General features: G+C 44.0%; 1 pseudogene; it reads right to left on the bottom strand.

Annotated features, from left to right (window-relative positions):
- Positions 1-11,169: 11,169 nt before the first annotated feature.
- Positions 11,170-13,586, bottom strand: LOC128114189 (patr class I histocompatibility antigen, A-126 alpha chain-like; annotated as a pseudogene).
- Positions 13,587-15,970: the final 2,384 nt, after the last annotated feature.

Here is a 15,970-nt window from a genome sequence, read left to right as displayed (position 1 = left end):
GTTCAACATATGCCAGTCAGTAAATGCAATACATACATCAGGTAAATAGACTCAAAGGGAGAAATCACATGGTTATCTCAAATTCAGAACAGGCTTTTTAACACAGTTCAGTCTATCTCCATGAGCCCAGAAGAAAAAAAAAGATAGAATATACCTCAACCAAAAACAGGAAAACAGGCCTTACACGACAGAACTATAGCCACCATTCTTACTAAGTGAAGGAAAACTCAGCTTTTCCTGTAAACCAAAATGAGACAGGTATTCAGTGTAGTGATAGGGCAATAAAGCAGAGAGAAGGGTACAATCAGGCACAAGTGACCTTAATCTGATTTTCAGATGACACAAGAGCCCTATACTTAAAAGACCCCTAAGATTCCACCAGAAAATGGTTAGATTTTATAAACCATTTCAACAAAGCATTATACAAAATCAACAGAGTAAACACTAGCAGTTTTTCTATATATAAGTAAAGCAACATGCTGAGAAAGAAAATGTTAAATAATAAATGATCAAAAGTGGTGGCTCATGTCTATAATCCCAGAATTTAGGTGGGTGATCAGGAGTCAAGGTCACTCTCAGCTACATAATGCATTTAAGATTAGCCTCATCTTGGAGACCGTTTCAGAAAGCCAAAACATCGTGGTGCATTCTTTAATCTCAGTACTTGAGAGACAGAGGTAGAGGATATCTGGTTGTTTTTTGTTTTGCCCAAATTCTGGGGCCCTGCTGAGAAATGAATTTGTTTGGTGAGGCAGTAGAGAAGGCATTGGGAAGTCTGTCCAGCTTTCCAGGCTAGAGATGTTGGTTGCTTCTCCCTAGGATATGTGTGAAAAAGAAAAGTAGCAAACAACTGTGTTTCAGATTTATTTTAAATATGGACATTACAATGTGAGACCAAATTGCTTTCACCCAAAAACTAAGGCCTAAGATTTCTCCTTCTAGGAATAGGTCAGTAGTTACTGAAACAAGTCAGTCCAGATTCCAGAAATCAGGAAATGTAAAAGTCACAAGATAGTCACGAGGTAATGCCTGCCAGACTATGGAATGTCCTCTCCCTGGTTTCCAGGGTAACTGACCACAGAAATGTCCCCACCTGAGGGCAGCCAATGAGAAATGGTGGCGGGCAACCACTCCCTTAGAAGTAATTTCTAGAAGTCCCTAGAAGCGAGCCAATCAGAATTGTGCCTGTACTAGCACCCCTAAATGATGTAACCTTGTGATTTTTCCCTTTAAAAACTGAGCTTGCAGACAGGCGGGCACTTCCTCCAGCCTCCACTGCGTTGGATGTATTGGACGAAGTCCCTGCCTAGGCTTGTATTGCTTTTGGATATCCAGAATTAAACCTTGCTTTTGCATTCCGGTATTCTCGTCTTTGGTGGTCTCTCTGGGGGTAATGATCTGGGCACAACAACAACATTTACTGGATTAAATTGAATATAAGGACAAAGGAAGACTCGGAAAATGAAGATTGTGTAAATTAAGGATGAAATTGCTCTTCACAGGGGTGGAGAAATTCAAATGAAGTAGTGGACTTGGCATCTCGACCGATGAATTAGGAGCTATTTGGGAGATGTGTTGGGCTAAAGAAAAAGATTTAGGCTGTGATGTTAAATTGTGAAGGCCTAGACTTAACTTTATAGGCTCAGGAATATGCCATGACAACTCAAGAACAGGTACAGAACAGTATCCTCCTGCAGACAGCCTGTCTGCTGTTTAAAGGAAAGCTTAACAGGATCCAGATACTCCTGCAGACATCCTGTCTGCTGTTTATACAGGAAAGGAAATCTTAACAAGATCCTGTCTGTGATTTATGGCCCTTAGAGATATCTAGATAATCCTGCTGAGCAGTCCAGATAATCCTGTTCAGCGGGTTGTGGTTTCGTGCCCAAAGTCTAGACCAATAGTTTCAAAAAATCACCTTGCCCCTTCTACCCAATCCCAAGTTGCCAATTCCCAGCTTGTGGTTTTTCCCTATAAAAACCCTCTACACCTGGGCTCATGGCCATTGCCACATTTCCTTCCACCTGCCATGCGGAGGCCCAGGTTGAACCTGAATAAAAGGACCCTTATGTGTTTGCATTGGAAACCGGCTCCTAGGTGGTCTCTGGGGGTTTCTCGAAACAGGTACAACAAAATGACGTTTAAAACCTTGGAAATGACTAAAATCAACAAAGGAATGATTGATAAAGGGAACTAAGATCAATAATCCCTGCCCCTACATGCTGAAGTGGATTACACAGTCCTGGGGCTGGGTCTAGAAGGACTATAAAACAGCTTTAACTTTCTTGTATACACAAGTCCCTTGAACAACTCAACAAGATTCATGAAGTCTGGTGTAGAGTTGAGATTCTGTATAGCTTGGACTGAGGCTACTGATGTACAGATCACCCAGCAGCAAGAATGTAGACCAGGAGCCTCTAGGTTGTACGTATTAGCCTCACGGGTTGTTGCATACATGATTCCCAGGACCAGCTGTGGTCATTCACACTTGTAATCTTGGGCAGAGGCAGTAGAATTACCAAGCGTTCAAAGTCAATATTGTTAGTTATTTTGCGGCGCTCTTACCCTGCAAGGAAATGTCACAAAACATGACAGAATCCACTAACGAGAGTTTTATTAAGATAAAAGGACAGACAAATGCTCAGGCCTGTGGAAGAAACACGTGTGTGGAGAAGAAGAAGAAGGAGAAGGAGAAGAAGAAGAAAGCCGGGAATATGGTGCCAGCTTATAAAGGCTGGGTGGCGCATGTGTACACAGGTCGATGTGGCTACTCCACGCATGCGCATAGATCACATGGTTGCATTGTGGGCTCTTACGCAACCATGCAAAGCCACGGGGTCCTGGTCACGTGAGACGCCTTGGCCCGGAAATGGCTATTTTGACCTGGAACTGGCTAGGCGGAAGTGTCTAGGTCCTCTGGACATACCCAACCGTGGGGGCGTGTTGTAAATCTATCAAATATTAACTATTGTGTACTTTTCACATTGCTCTGACAGAATACATGATAGAAGCAACTTGAGGGAAGAGGAATTTATTTTGGCTCATGATTCAAGAGAGTCCGTCATGGTAAGGAAGGCATGATGGAGTTCATGACTGCAGGAGCATGTGGCCAGCACTCTGTACATCTTGCTATGTCAGGAAGCAGGAAGTATGCTGGCACTCAACTGGCCTTCTCCTTTCTCCTCTCTGATTCAGCCTGGGCCCCAGAGCGTAGAATGGTGAAATCCAAATTCAGGGTGAGTCTTCCCTCTTCCAAACACTGTTAAGGACATTCTCAGGGTGTATCTGCTAGGAGATTCAATGAAGATTAGCCATCATTGCTACATCATGAGCTCCAAATCAGCCTGACATACAGTGTGAAACCTTGCTTTAAAAATGTTCAGCGACAGCCGGGCGGTGGTGGCGCACGCCTTTAATCCCAGCACTCGGGAGGCAGAGCCAGGCGGATCTCTGTAAGTTCGAGGCCAGCCTGGGCTACCAAGTGAGTTCCAGGAGAGGCGCAAAGCTACACAGAGAAACCCTGTCTCGAAAAACCAAAAAAAAAAAAAAATGTTCAGCGAGCCGGGCGGTGGTGGTGCATGCCTTTAATCCCCAGCACTCGGGAGGCAGAGCCAGGCGGATCTCTGTGAGTTCGAGGCCAGCCTGGTCTCCAAAGCGAGTTCCAGGAAAGGCACAAAGCTACACAGAGAAACCCTGTCTCGAAAAACAAAAACAAAAACAACAACAACAAAAAAAATGTTCAGCAATCGCTGGGCTTTAATCTCCCAGAGGCAGGTGGATCTTTCTGAGTGAGCTGATGGAGCAGGGGAGTTGTGTTACAAGAAGGAGATCAGGCGCCGGGCGGTGGTGGCGCACGCCTTTAATCCCAGCACTCGGGAGGCAGAGCCAGGCGGATCTCTGTGAGTTCGAGGCCAGCCTGGGCTACCAAGTGAGTTCCAGGAAAGGCGCAAAGCTACACAGAGAAACCCTGTCTCGAAAAAACCAAAAAAAAAAAAAAAAAAAAAAAGAAGGAGATCAGGGAAAGTGAGGTAAATACCAGCCTATAAATAAAAACTCATTATGCAGATTTAAGCAAGTGCCCTCTTCACTGATAAGAATGGGGACTTTTCAAGTGTAAATTTCCTTTAAAAAAGGAAAATTTGTTCCCTGCTTGCCAGCATTCCTTGGGGGTTGATTTCCTGTATTCTTTAGCTCAAAGTAATCATCTCCTTAAAGAGAACTGTGTTAGCCTGGCAGGGCTACATAGTGAAACCGTCTTGGTAAACAAACAAACAAAAAGAAACAACAACAATAAGAAAAGAAAGTTCAGCAATCTAAATGGTGGGTCTTAGATATGAAAAAGAAGAGAGTTGCGGTCCCTGATGTCAGTGATCAGAACAGCACACATGATTGAGATGAGCTTCAAATGAGCATTTAATTTTTTCCAAGAAGTAAAAGGGAAGAGGACATGTATCATTGTGGGGGGGGGGGGGGCCCAAAACAGCTTGACCACACAGCTGCCATGACAGGCTTAGAGGCCCAGACACAGCTTCTGGCAGGCAATACCTGGACCCAGGAAAAGGAAATACCTAACATACCAAACATCTCCTATTCTAGAAAAATGTCAGCCAATCAGGGTCCTGAACCCTGGAAATCCCCTCACCCCAACCTCTGCTATGATAAAAACCCCACCCTGCCTGGGCTCAGGGCTCTCGGCTCTCCTAGCTTGAAATAAAGGCTCTTTGCTTTTACATACGGGATTTGGTCTCTGTGGTGGTCTTTTGGGGGTCCCTGTGATCTGGGTGGAAATGTCATATTAAGGGATATATTTCAGGGGGTGGGAGGAGGGAGGAGAGGGGGATCTGTGGTTGGTATGTAAAATGAATAGAAAATTTCTTAATAAAAAAGATATATTTTGTTTCACCACCCAATGGAGTAGATAGAAGAGTTTAAGAAACAGTTCATATAACAAAAGTCTGTGAATGCTTGCTACCTGAAAATTTCCTAAAATGATTTCTTGCTTTACATACAAATAGTAGAATCCAAATTTTTATTTAGATATAAAGGGGCTTTATATGTGAAATTGGAGCTCAAGATATCACAGTTATGAACAGAACCCACAAATGCATCAACATCAGGTCCCATACAGGATCCACGGGGCACAGGAGCCACTGACCACTCTGTAAGCTGGTCACTGTAGTTGAAACAACTTCTTATGCTACCCTTGGAAACTCAGTGTGACAATGCCAAATGCATTCTATGCAATTCCAGCTTTTCCTATCACCAGGTGCTGAAGCAAGGTCCAGCATGTGGCCATGCCTAGCCGCAGGAATGTTTAGGAAAGTGATGGAGAGACTTGGCCTCTGCCTCATGTCTAGTCTCTACTGCAGTGGTTCTCAACCTTGTGGGTCATGACCCCTTTGGGAATCACCTAAGACTGTGGGAAATGCATAAACGCATATTTCTGATGGCCTTAGGAACTGAGACACTGTTCCTCTATCAGTCTCCAGGTGAGTTCACTCACATGCAGAAACACCCACACAAGTATCCAGAACTGTATTAAAGGGTCACAGCATTAAGAAAGTTGAGAAACACTGCTGCCATGACAGGCTTAGAGGCCCAGACACAGCTTCTGGCAGGCAATACCTGGACCCAGGTGAAGAGAGTGAAAATGCTTGGACATGTGGTTCAGGAGTGGACATGGAATGGTAAAAATCAATTCCTGGAGAACTGATCTGAGTGTAAGGATATCATTTTCCATCTATGGAAAGAAAAGGACTAAGGAGGATGCAGGATTATGGAGTCCTAGAGGAAACCCATAGCCTTGGATCTCAGATCAGGAAACATGAGAGAAAACATTTTCTTTAAGCTTGGTAAGGTAACAAGTGCCTATAATTCCAGTGCTTAGACAGGATAATCTGGAGCCAGAAGCCAGTGGGCTTCATAGTAAAACCCTGTACCCGGTCAGGCTGAAAAGTAGAGCATCACCAGACCCAGGAACCCCGTGTACCTTCACTCACAGCCCTTTCCCTCACCCCTAGTGACAACGGCTAACATATGATTCAGGGCAGTTGATGCCTAGACTTGATAGTGTTTGCCACCCAAGAATATACTTCTAAATGATACTGTTTACAGTTACTTTATGGAAATGAAATTTTATTCATTGATACTTTTAATTCATCCTTGAAGACATATAGAACTATAAATGAACATGCTAAAAACTAATTACCTGGTCTGCTTACATAATTTGCACTTTTGATACTTTTTATTTCTCTTTTCTTAGAGTTATGCTTTTAAAAAGAAAAAAAGAGGAGTAACAATTCTATCCTTGGGTTTCTAGCTCGTGTGCAAGACTTTCTCCAGGATGTGTTTGTTGCTCATTCATATAACAAATCTGCTCCTAGATTCCCATTCCATTGTGGTTGTATACCCATAGTGAATAAGTCTGGGCATAATGGCAAAACCTACATGCTCAGGAAGTGGAGGCAAGAGAGTTGTTGGAAGTTCAAGGCTAGCTTGGGCTGCATAGTAAGTTCCAAGCCAGCTTGGGATCTATAGTAATTCTCTCATCAAAAACAATGAAAAAAACTCAAATTGATAAAATTAGAGATGAAAGGGGGAACATTACATCAGATAGTAACAAAGTCAGAGTATCATTAAGTAGTATGTTAATTAAAAACTCATATTCTATTTTTTAATTTTATATATTTATTTGTTTTTATTGTATGAATGTTTGGCCTGCATGTATGTCTGTTTGCCGTGTGTGTGCCTGGTCCCTGTAGAGGTCAGAAGAAGGCATCAGATTCTGTGAAACAGGTTACAGGTGGCTGGGAACCATGGTGTAAGTGCTGGGAATTGAATGTGGGTTGTCTGCAAGAGCAGTCAGTGCTCATAACCACTGAGCCATCCCTCCAGCCCCCAAAACCCATGTTCCAATAAATTTGGAAATCTAGAAGAAAGGATAAATTCTAGACATATATGACCCACCAGAAGGATATAAGCAACGTTAACAGACCTGTGGTGGGTAATGGCATTGAAGTAGTAATATAGTCTCCCAAATTTAAAGACAAACACAGGAACAGACAGACCTACCTACTGTTGAGTTCTATATTGCAAGATGAACTAACATCAGTGTTTTAAAATTATTCTATAAAGTAGAAAAGGAAACAATACTACCAAATCCATTTTATGAAACTGGTATTATCTCGCTACCAAAACTGGATAAAGACACAACAAAACAGAAGTATAGACTAATTTCCATAGTGAACATGGATGTTAACATTTTCAATACAGTACTTGCAAATCAAAACAACACTTTAGTATGCCATATACCATGACCAAATGTGGCTTTTTTCCAGGGATACAGGAATGACCCAATGCAGGCCAGTCAGTAAATGTAAAATGGCACATAAATAGATGTAAGGACAGAAGTTACAGGATCATCTCAATAGGTGCAGTAAAGGCCTTTGAGAAAATTCAACATCCTTCAGAAAAATTTAAGCCCTGAAGAAACTAAAGATGGAAGGAATGTATCTCCACATAACAAATGCTATATGAAACAAGTATAAGAACATTATACTAAGTGGGAGTAGGGACTGAAAACATTTCCTCTAAAAATTAGGATGAGATAAAGAACGTTTGTTCTCTGTACCCTGTGGTGATATTTTGTTTGTACTCTTAACAAATAAAGTTTGCCTGAAGATCATAGGGCAAAGCCAGCCACTAGATTAAACATAGAGGCCCAGGCAGTGGTGGCACACATCTTTAATCCCAGTACTTGGGAGTCACACGCCTTTAATCCCAGCACTAGGAAGGCTGAGACAGGAAGTGATATGGCTGGGCAGAGAAAGGCTTGTAAGGCGGGAGGAGACAGGAGTTCAGCGTCCTTGCATTCAGTCTGAGGATTCGTGGAGACAGGATCTCACTTCCCTTTTGGCCTGAGGATTCCGTAGTGGTAAGAAGTTTCTCTAGTGGCTTGTTCCTTTGTCTCTCTGATTTTTCAGCATTTACCCTAATATCTGGCTCTGGATTTTTATTATAAGACCAATTAGGATTTGTGCTACAGTACTGCCCCCCCCCCCACCCCCCCGCTTTTTTTTTTTTTTTTTTTTAGATAGGGTTTCTCTATGTAGCCCTGGTTGGTCTAGAACTCACTCTGTAGACCAGGCTGGTCTTGAACTCACAGAGATCTACTTGTCTCTGCCTTCCAAGTGCTGGATTAAGGGCATGCACCACCACACCTGGCTTATTCTCTCTGCTCTTATTCAAGGTAGTTCCTGAAATCTTAGCCAGAGTAGTAAGACAGGGGAACAGGACACCAGTAAAGGAAGAAATCAAATGATCTTTACTCGCAGATGACATGGTCTTTTATTTGAAAATACATAAAAATAACTTCAGCAAAGTAACAGGGAACAGAGTGAGGAAGATCAGGAAAATAATCACATTCATAGTTGATATGAAACAGTACTAAATACCCAGGAATAAGCCTAAAGAGGTTAAAGACATCTATAAGTAAAGCTGTAAAGCACCAAAGAACCCTAGACATGGTGGCTTATCTGTAATCCAGTACTCAGAAGGCCAAAGCTTTGGGGCCAGTCTGGTGTACATAACCAACCAACCAACCAACCAAACAAGCAAACAAACAAAAACTGTTAAAGAAATGGAGGAAGACACCGGAAGATCCTTTGTGAGCACACAGATACATACTAGAAGATGTTCATGAATATATGGAATTAATATTCTGAATATGGCTGTAATACTGAAAATAATCTAGAAATTCAGTGTAATTCCCACAAAAATTCCAATGGCATTCTTCAAAGAACTAGAAAAAGTAATGCTAAAATCTATATGGAAGAACAAAAGACCTTGAATGGCCAAAGTAATTCTTAGCAGAAAGAGCCATGCTGGAATTATTACAGTACCTATCTCAAATTAACAAAACCAGTGTGGTACAGGCACAGAAGCAGGCATATAGGCCAATGAAAGAGATAGAGGATGCAGAAATAATCCCTGCTTATAGCCACTTGATTTTCAACAATGGTGCCGAAAAATACATTGGAAAAACAAACTTGTTCGACAATTGGTATAGAAAAATAACACTGCATCGCTATTACCCTGTTTAAATAAATCAATTTAAAATAGATCAAGAATTTAATATAACACAAGATTCTGAAACTGTTAGAAGAAAACACTGGGAAAAACACTTCCACATATATGAATAAGCCATATATCTAGAAGGTCTATAGACCAGAAAGCCCCAGACTTTGCTATGCACAGGAGTCCTCTGGATATCTCAACAAGATTCAGGAAGTCTGATGCAGAGCTGAAACTCTGTATTTATAATAGGCTTGAGACAGAGGCTGCTGGTCTTCAGATCACATAAAAAGACTGATGTAGACAAGGAACTACTAGGCTATGTATCCATTATATCTTGTTACATTAATGATTTCTGGAGCCAGATGTGGTAGTCCAAACCTACAATCCCCACACTCTAGAAACTGAGGCAGAAAGATGGCTGGGACTTCAAGGCCAGCCTGGGATTCTGTATTAGTTACTTTTCTCACTGTTGTGGCAGAAGCATGACAGAAGCAACTTAAGAATTTATTTTAGTTCATAACTTTAGAAAGTACAGACCATCTTGACATAGAAGTACGATAGAGCTCATGGCATTTAGGGATATGTGGCTGGGACTTCTCACATCTCCACTGATCGGAAATCAGGTCGAATACTGGCTCTCTCAATGTTCCTGTTTTATACAGTATGGGATCCTTGGCCATGGATGAAACTGACCAAACTCAGGGTGGGGTTTTCCTCTTCAGTTCATCCTGTGTGGAAACCCCCTACAGTACATTTCAGATGCATTTCCTATGAGATTCTAAATCCAGTCAAGTTGACGATGAAGGTTAACCATCACAGCTACACAGTGAGTTCAAAGCCAGCCTGGGGTAAAGTGTGAGAACCTGTGTGAGGAAAAAAAAAGTGAGTTCTAGGCTCCATGATCCACCATCGAAATTATGAGTCTGGGAAGAGGCCTGGGTATTTTGGAACAATATTTGTGGAGAAGGGTGGACATTTAAAGAATTTTTAAGAGAAAATAAAGGTATAACATGCTATCAATTCTGAGTTCTTATGCTGGCAGATTTTTTTCTCCCAGGGGGTATAGCCTCAGATGGAAGATTTAGGAAGCAATTTACACAACAAAAATCTCTGGATGGTTATCAGAAAATTCTCTAAACCGGTTTCTTACTTCTTGGCAGAAATAATGGAATCCATATTCTTACTTAAACACAGACATTTTTATATATGATATTGGGGCTTACTTGGTTTTGGGACAAGCAAAAGAAATCAAGCTTGAGACATCATGCTAGAAACAGAACCCACAGTCCTATCAACACCAGGTTCCACACAAGATCCATGGGGCACACTAATCACACCACTGATGCCCGAGTGCTGATCTCTGTATCCTGGAAAGCTTTCCCTGCTGCTCCTGGAAACTGTATGTGACAATGTCATCCTTCCCAAAATGTATTCTCTGCAGTTCCAGTTTTTCCTTACCACCTTTTGCAGAGTTAAGGTCCAGCATATGGTCCTTCAGCTTGTGGAACTGAAGACTCATGTTATTCCCAACTGCAGGAATGTTTGGGAAAGTGATGGAGAGACTTGGGCTTTGCATCCTTGCTAGACTGTGAGTGGGGTATTCCCTAATGTGCAGAGTTAAGTGCTGGGACATGTAGCCAAAGGCTGAAAGTAGAATGAGGAAAGTAAATTCCTGGAGACATTATCTGCACATAAACATATCATTCCCATCTATGGCAAGAAAAATGGCCAAGAGTACACAGTATTATGGGATCCTAGGAATCCTCTGATGATTAGGCAAGTTTCTAAGTCTGGCCACAGATGTACAGCAGGGTCAGGAAATAAGAAGAGACTTGTGGGCAGGAAGAGAACCAAAATGCCCCCATGAAGCTGTCCCTTTAGCTGGAATTTCTCTGATTCTTCACTGATAAGAGTCTCCATAATCATCAATATGAAATTTCTGTCCTTTCTCCTCACAAGTGCTTTACAAAAAGCTTGTGTGAATACACATGGTCCCAGATTGCGTAAGCATGCACATGTGTGCCTTGTAGTAACAAAACATGAAACAGGCACATTTTAGCTAGGGATTGGAATTTCCCAGCAAGACAAAAACCCTCAGAAAACAACCCCTTCCTTACCTCTGCTCTTCTTCCTCATCACAATGGCAGCCACAGCTCCAGTAACCACAACCCCAAGGAGCATCAGACCTGCAGTGATTCCCATGATGGGGATGGTGGGCTGAGGTGTCTCTAGGAAAGGAAGGAAGAGTGAAGGCCTGATGTCAGCTTTCAGCCCTGACCCTGTTCAGGTCTTCAGACTTGATTCTAGTTTTTCTAGCAATAGATTCTATGCCTATTCTCCTCCTTACCCCATTTCAGAGTGAGAGGCTTGGGCAGTCCCTCATGGACCACATGACATGTGTATCTCTGTTCCTCCCCAGAAGGCACCACCACAGCTGCCCACTTCTGGAAGGTTCCGTCCCCTGCAGGCCTGGTCTCCACCAGCTCCATGTCCTGATTCAGGTCCTCCCCATCTGTCTGCCAGGTCAGGGTGATCCCCGAAGGATAGAAGCCCAGAGCCCAGCACCTCAGGGTGACATCTCCTTCAGGTCTGGTGTGACGGGTCACATGTGACTTTGGGGGATCTGAGGAAGTATTGGAAAGTTCACACATTTTGTGTTCTTACTAAGATAATGCAGTTTTACTCATGTGACCATCCTGGCGGTGCACAGGAGAACTCGGGTGGAGGAGGAGTACAAACTGGGATAGCAGCCCAGCTTCAGGCATCTGGAAATTTATTTCTTGGCAAATTCTAGAATGAGGTTACACCAGCCCAGGAGACTCCAGGTCTTCCGCTGGCAAAATTGGACTTGGGATCCCCACTGGGTGGGGGCTGAGAGACTTAGCATCACCAGAGTCAGACTCCAAAACATTGGACACCCAGAAGCACTTCCCCTTCCCAATGACAAAGAGAGAGGCAATGTTCCAGCTGATCCCATTTTCCTCTTTCCTCCAGAGACTCGAGCCCCAGTCCAAGGGCAGTGCCCCATGGCCCCTTTGGCCCCATTGTACCTGTGCGCAACAGTATATCCTTGCCCATCTTCAGGTGTCTGAGGAGGGTCTGCACACACTCCACCTCAAGGTAAGCCCCGAGGAACTCTGCCGGAATAGAATTCTTCCACTTTTGCAGGGTTATCTGAGTCAGCCACCCTCCACATTTTCAGGTCCTCGTTCAGGGCAACATAATCCTGGCCATCATAGGCATGCCGACTGTACCCTCGGAGGAAGCGCCGGTCCGGCTGATGGCGCAGCCAGTCAAGCACTGTAAAGTATGAGAAACTGGCCCCGCCCCCGCAGTTAGCTCTTTCTACCTTGCACGGACCCATGGGATGGGATTTGGACCTAATCTGAACCACAGAAACGTAGTCACAGTCCTCAAATCCCGAGTTGAGGATCTCCGTGTGTCCTACAACCTCAAGGCTAAATCTAGGTCCCAGGAACCCCGAGAAACTAGAGCGGGTACTGGGACCTGGATGGGCTGTGGTCTCCGACTTAGGGTCACTCACCATCCTGGCTCTGATTGTGTTCGTGGATGGCCACCTGTAGGAGCTCTCCAGCTTTGTGTTTGTTGACTCCTAGTGTCTCTTGCTCCCAACGCTTTGGCAATATCCGCTCCATCCACGGCACCCGTGGCTCCATTCCCTGACTTTGAGCATCACCATCAAAGTGCACAAACTGTATGTCGTCCACGTAGCCAACAAAGATGTACCGGGGCTCCCGGAGGCCAGGCCGGGACACAACAATGTCCAAATACTGTAGTGAGTGTGAGCCTGGGGACAGTGTGAATGATAAGAACCCAAGCCTCCTCCCTTCTCCAGGGACCCTGTGCAGAGAGGGGAGCAAGGTATGGGGATGGAGACCCTAGGGGCAGAGGCTGCCCAGCCATAGGAACGTTGAAGCGCGATCCTAATCAGTCTTATTAATTAAAAACCTGGAGTCAAGTCAGATATTAGGGATCAGAGAATCAGAGCAGCTGTCACTAGAAACTTACTCTACCTCATACTGATTGGGGGATTTGATATCCTGTCTCCACCCACCTTATATCCCTGTCTCCACCTCCTAGTAATGGGATTTAAAGGCATGACCACCACCCCAGTTCTGTTTTTGTTGTTGTTGTTTGTTTTTCTGACTGGTTCAATCTTGTGCAGCCCAGGGCGGCCTTGAACTCCTGATTTTCCTGCTTCCTCCTTCCAAGTGCTGGGATTAAAGGTGTGTGCCACCTCTGCCTGTCCTCTATAGTTAATTAGTGGCTAGCTCTGCCCTCTGATCTCCAGGCAAGCTTTATTTGTCAGAACACAAACAAAATATCACACAACAGTACTTCCCAGGTGCAGCACCTCCTCTGCCCACCCAGGGGATCCTCCCAGCAGAGGTCATTTCCTTCAGGACCTAGTACTCACAGGTTTGGGTCAGAGTTGGAGCCAGGGCAACCAAGAGAAGCAGGAGGGAGCCTCGAGGAGCTGGGGTTCCCATCCTTGGTGTTTCAAAGGCCTGGAGAAACTGGGTCCTTGTTCCTTGTGGGAGCCCGTTCTCGGGTTCCTCATGGCTTTACCCAGCAGGTCCGCATAGAGGATGATTAGGACCACGGGCCTGAGTGCAGGTGTCTGAGATGGTCTGCACTTGGCTGTGCTGGGGGAGGAGGTCTTTTGCTCTATAAAAACCCTGGGGCAGAGACAGTCGGGGCCCGTTGGAGTAGGTTCCAGGCCCTCTCGAGGCTATCCTTTATTTTTTTATCTGTTTATCTCCGCAAGATTCTCCGCAATAAATTCTTCTATCTAATATTTCCTGCTGCTCGCACTCAAGAAAACTCTGGGGAACTGTGGGGGTGGTTGGGTAAACGCCCCACAGAATGGCGCCATGAACAGGGACTAAAGAAAAAAGAAAAAAAAAAGGGACTAAAGAAAAGGGGGACTAAAAAAAGGGGGACTGCCGGGCGGTAGTGGCGCACGCCTTTAATCCCAGCACTCGGGAGGCAGAGCCAGGCGGATCTCTGTGAGTTCGAGGCCAGCCTGGACTACCAAGTGAGTTCCAGGACGGGCGCAAAGATACACAGAGAAACCCTGTCTCCAAAAACCAAAAAAAAAAAAAAAAAAAAAAAAGGGGGACTAAAGACAAATGAACAGGGACTAAAGACAAAGTAATAGGGACTAAAGATAAAGGAAAATAATAGTTTTATTACAGAGTTTTTGGTGAAAGTGCTGAGTCAGCCCTGCCAGTGGAAAGGCATACCGGTGTTATGGAAAAATATATATTTTTATATATATTATTGAGAGGCAGGGGTTTTATCCTCGAGAGAAAAGGAAAGCGGACTGGAAGGATGTCCGATGCTGCAGCGAAATTCTCTTCTGTCAAAATTTTCTATCTTGTATCGCTTTCTCAATTTCTATCTGTGAAAAATAAGTATAAGGTATAGCGTAGTAAAATAGCGTAGGAAAAACTTAGAAGTGTAAGATTGTGTAGGAAAAAATAAGTAAAGCAACTAGACAGAAAAACTCTTCAATTTTCTAACTTTGGGGGCTCTGAATGCAAACTGGGAAAAAAATCTTTCTTTGGGCTTTTTGGGTAGTAAAAAAGCTCTTCTCTGAGCTTATGGGGAAGAAAAAGTTTCCTCTGGAAGCTTTTGACCTGGGGACAGCTGAAATGCTAAGTCCAAGTCGCAGGAGAAAGTGATTTCTCCCTGAGGCAAAAATGGGGGTGTAAAAAGTCAAAGTTTAAAGTTGGGAAGTTTTGGGAAAAGTTGGTCTTTCTCTCTTGGGGAAAAAATCTTTCTCTTAAACTAAAAGCTTTTCTTGGAAAAATTGGGAAAATCTCTCTAAACTTAATCTTTCTCAAAAGCTCTCAAACTTAAAAACTAAAGCCTTTAACTTTCTCTCTCAGAAGGACAAATTAGAATCATTTGAAGATATTAGTATGGAGACCACCTGTGATTAGCTCTAAGGGAAAACAACAAACCTCTTAAGACAGCAAAACCTAAGTTCTCTTTCAAGCTTTAAAAATCCTCCCTGCAATGCAGGAGGCAGGGACAAGTTCCTAAAAACCTCTCTTCTAAGCTCTGTCTCTTCAAGCTAGTAAAAGACAGTGGGTCAGAGTACCCTGAGGGAAATGCTTGGGAGAGTGTGGGTAAAGAGCTATGGAGAGCCCAAAAGGGCAGGAAACTTTACCTGAGAAAAGAGAAAAAGCCAAGCTTTTCAGTTACAGCCAAGCTGAGGCATCAAGGGCTTTGTTTCTGAGTGAGCTATGAAAAGGTGCTCCTAATCGTCCTAATGCAAAGATCCCCTGAAGCAATGCAAACTGTTAGCATTGTATCCCCGTTTCTGACCAAAAACCCAGAGGTGACTGGCCAGCATCTCTGAGTTGGGGTGCATTTCGGGGATACTAGGGTTCCTGCAGTTGCAAACTTCCTGGAGCACAGAGCTGAGGCAGGAAGGTGCAGGACCCAGGGGAAGATTGCTAATGAACAAACAAAACTAAAGCCAGTGGGAACGGCACAGTTGCCCGCTTTCCTACAAGTCCCGGCTTGATAGGTCCAGAGCTGCAAAAAGAAATCTGAAAAAAAAAGCTTTCCTATCAGAGTAAGGGCCTTTCTGGGAAAACAGTAAAAGCTGAACTGTGTCTAAAGCAGTCGTGCTGCTGAGTCAGAACGCTGTCTGGGGAAAGAGCCCAGCCAGGGCAGAACAGAACTATCCAGGAGTAAAGCTTCCTTTTCTGTCAGAGAAAGCACCTCTTTGAGAAAAGCTTTGTTTCAACTGATTCCTGAGATGAGGGAGTGTAGCCCTGAGGGGTGATTGCCTCTGGCATAAGCTCTGTCCTTGAGCACCCAGACTAGCAAATGCAACCCACTGGGGGACTGGGCCAGG

The sequence above is a fragment of the Peromyscus californicus genome, unplaced genomic scaffold (genome assembly GCF_007827085.1).
Source record: "Peromyscus californicus insignis strain IS unplaced genomic scaffold, ASM782708v3 Scaffold_19__1_contigs__length_69161282, whole genome shotgun sequence".
In the NCBI taxonomy this organism is placed as follows: Eukaryota; Metazoa; Chordata; class Mammalia; order Rodentia; family Cricetidae; genus Peromyscus; species Peromyscus californicus.
Note: the sequence above shows the minus strand (reverse complement) of the source record. Positions and strands in the feature narration are given on the sequence as shown.